Source organism: Pteropus alecto, unplaced genomic scaffold (assembly GCF_000325575.1).
Source record: "Pteropus alecto unplaced genomic scaffold, ASM32557v1 scaffold239, whole genome shotgun sequence".
NCBI classification, from domain to species: domain Eukaryota; kingdom Metazoa; phylum Chordata; class Mammalia; order Chiroptera; family Pteropodidae; genus Pteropus; species Pteropus alecto.
Genome location: NW_006494613.1, coordinates 11,817,293 through 11,820,870, shown reverse-complemented (window position 1 = coordinate 11,820,870; position 3,578 = coordinate 11,817,293). Strand labels below are relative to the sequence as shown.

Below are 3,578 nucleotides of genomic sequence, written 5' to 3'. Positions count from 1 at the left end.
TTGTATTAATGCCATGTAGTTCAATATGATTTGTTTTCTCAGATATACAAAAACCACAAAGAAATTGTTATTGGTTGACTACTAAATATGAATTTTCTGATCTTTCCCTTTCTACAATACAACTTTTAAAAATAGGATCATTTAAAGAAAGATAGGGGAATAAAGATCTAAATTGCTTGGAGAATAGCTAACAGGCATTTATCCCTTCCTAAATAGGAACCATATTTCCATACATATTTCACACACAAAAAAAATGATGCACATAAATGTGCATTTAAAAAATTAAACAGTCAATGGAGAAAAAGTTGTAAAGGTAATTATTTTTCTTGGTGCATTTGTGTGCACCAACCATGAAGTTTATTAGGTTTACTCTACAAATTAGTGAAACACACATTATGTGATATTAAATAGCTTAATTATGCTTTACTAAAGAATGGTATTTCATATGTAATTTTGCTTACTATTAACTTCCATTAGATAATAAGTGGCTTTTATATTAACCCTACTACAGCATAGCAATTTGCGAAAAAAGAAAATTACACAATTTTGTGTCAGAACCGAATTAAATATTTAATCTTACTTTTACTTGAGGAATGTCTTTTAAAATATCTTTAAAATAAAAAATAATAAGACATCATTAGATAATTTTACATAGGAGACCTAGGGGTGCATAAAAGAAATAATAACTAATATATACTTGTAAAATAAATCAATAGAGATTTTACAGTTTGATTTACAAATGTATAGTCATTACCATGTTAAAATGAAACACCCATGACTGTTAGGTCAACAGTGCACACGAAAAGAAACAAAGACTAAACAAATTAGTACCTGAACAGAATAGTTATAGAAGGGTTATATGAAAAAATAAGATTTCTGGAAACAACATTTGTCGCCAAACATAATTTTTAGCAGTCAAACTGAGAGCTTATAAGTATTTAATATGATTAGATCCTTAGTTACTTTTTCCAAAAAAAGAAGTTTCTATTATAATAAAATGCTTCACAATACAGGGATATTGCGAATGAACCTCAACTAGTAATTACTGAACACATGGCAACTCTTTTTAATTAATTTTGACCATGGCCAGATGCAATGGATAACCTCTAGGTAAGGAACTCTTGGATCTATTAACGATTCTTAGATACTCTAACTTCCATAAATAGAAGTAATATTAAGAGTCTTAGAGTTGATTTCTCAAGGAATTTTTTAAATTTAATTTTATTATTAGTTTCAAGTATACAGTACATCAGTTAGACATTTATATAGTTTATAAAATGATCTCCCTGATTTCTCTTTCTCTCTTCTGGCTCTTCACCTAGCCATTACATTAATGCTAACTGCATTCTCTATGCCCTGCTCCCCATCCTCGTGACTATCTATCAACTATCTAATTTGTATTTCTTTAACCCTTTACCCTTTTCTTCCAGCCCCCCAACCACCCTCCCATCTGGCCATCACCAGATTGCCCTCTATATTTGTGAGTCTGTATTTTTTTTTTTTTTTCTTTAGGCGAGGCCACCCTTGGTTGACCTCACAGATTACAAGGACCTTGTCAGTTTACAATCCCTTATCTTTTACGGCTACAGCATCTGGTCTTGGTGGTCTCCCATCCAAGTACTAACCAGGCCTGACCCTGCTTAGCTTCCGAGATCAGATGGGATTGGGCTTGTTCAGGGTGGCATGGTTGTAGACTGTGAGTCTGTTTTTGATTACTTTGTTCTTTTTGTTCCTAAGATTCCTCATATAAGTAAAATAAAAATATGGAATGCTTCACAAATTTGCGTGTCATTCTTGTGCAGGAGACATGCTAATCTTCCCTGTATCATTCCAATTTTAGTATATGTGCTGCTGAAATAAGCACTCCCAAGGAGTTTTGATTGGTCCATTTTAAATAAAACATATAGAATATATATATTAAAATTGTTGGATCTATTAATGATTGGATCTATTGAAATCCCTTTCAACAGATTTTTCTTTCTTTTTTGTAGTTAGGTGGTTAATAGCTCACTTCCTAGAAACAAATTTCCTAATTTAAAATCCTGGCTGCTAAGAAAAAAGTCTTAATACCACTCTCAGAAAGAATCAGCATGAGAGAAAGAAGATTAAGCTGACTGTCCTTAAATACTATAAAGTAGATGAGAATGGCAGTGCCCTTCAGATGAGTGTAGTGTTGGAGTTTCTTATGGTCAGCCACTTGGACAGAAATTACTGTAAAAAATGTCTGATTTATTGCTTCGACAAATATGAATAAAAGGAATTGTATGAACTAACAATAGCAACAACAAAATTCTGGCTGCATCACTAATATGAACAAGTTAATTAACTGTATAGTATCTTAATTTTCTCTAATTTGGAAGGATAGTAATACAACTTTTCCATAAGATTTATGTGAAGATTAAATGAGATCCATAGTGTCAGAAAAGTATTTGCCACATAGTAATTACTTAAACATTTTTTCACCTAGGGAATCTTGACTTTTCATATATATTAAATACCTTTTTTTATATTAGTATAGTTTTAGATTTACAGCAGTTTCAAAGATCCTAAAGAGATTCTCAAATACCCTGTATCCAGTTCTCCCTATTGTCAACATCTTATGTCATTGTAATAGTGTCACAAATAGCAAACTAATATTGATACATTATTAGCTAAACTCAATAAATTATTCACATTTCGTTAGTGTTTCCCTGACATCCTTTTTATGTTCCAGGATTCCATCTATGATATCATATTATGTTTAGTCATCACATAATCTTAGGCTCCTCTAGTCTGTTACAATTTCTCAGACTTCTCTTCTTGTTCTTTGTTATTATTATTATTATTATTATTATTATTATTATTTTAATTAAGACTACTTTTTAAAGCAGTTTAAAGTTCACAGAAAAATTGAGGGGAAGGTACAAAGATTTCCCATTTCCTCTCTGTACCCATATAAGCATTGTCGCCCACCCCCCCCATTATCGATATCCCCACCAGAGTGGTACATTTGTTATAATAGATGAAAATCTTAGCTTTTTTCTTCTAGAAGATATACCATGTCATACTTTCTTTTATTTTTTCACATTAATTAAATAATATATTCTGCCTTCTCTGTTATCACGGGAATTAAAGTCAATTCTAATATGCTTTCTCATATGATTACACTTAACAATGTTTCTGTGTGGTTATCTAATAGAGTATATGGAAAAATACTGCTGGTATGTAATAAACTCTCAAAAATTATTAAATTTTAATTCAATACTTGAGTTGAATTTTGAGAGAATTAGCTTGCTATTATCTAATGTGACATTTTCTCCCAAGATTCACTTCTAACATTGCTTTAAATTCCTGATTCTAAGTATACTTTCTGTATGTGGACAAGCCACACTTAGCTAAGTAATGCTATTTGTTCGTTAAAAGAAACCCATCTAATTTTCTTTTCCATAAGGAGTAAAACATGTTAAATGTTATGCTTATTTCAAAACTTAGAACCCTGAACAAATAGAACAACAATCATAATAACAGAAAGAAATATATAATTTCTTTCAAAATTACTATCATATTCTGGAAATGGTCTTTTCACCCCCCCACCCTCC

At 31.1% G+C, this 3,578-nt stretch overlaps 1 protein-coding gene and 1 non-coding gene across 3 annotated transcripts in view; both read right to left on the bottom strand.

The window, feature by feature from the left end:
- CADM2 (cell adhesion molecule 2) overlaps nucleotides 1-3,578 on the bottom strand; it is a 974,765-nt gene that overhangs the window by 862,132 nt on the left and 109,055 nt on the right. The gene's annotated exons all lie outside the window — the stretch shown is intronic.
- LOC112474515 lies at nucleotides 1,758-1,864 on the bottom strand. The gene has a single exon (XR_003044376.1). It is a non-coding gene; the product is annotated as a U6 spliceosomal RNA (small nuclear RNA).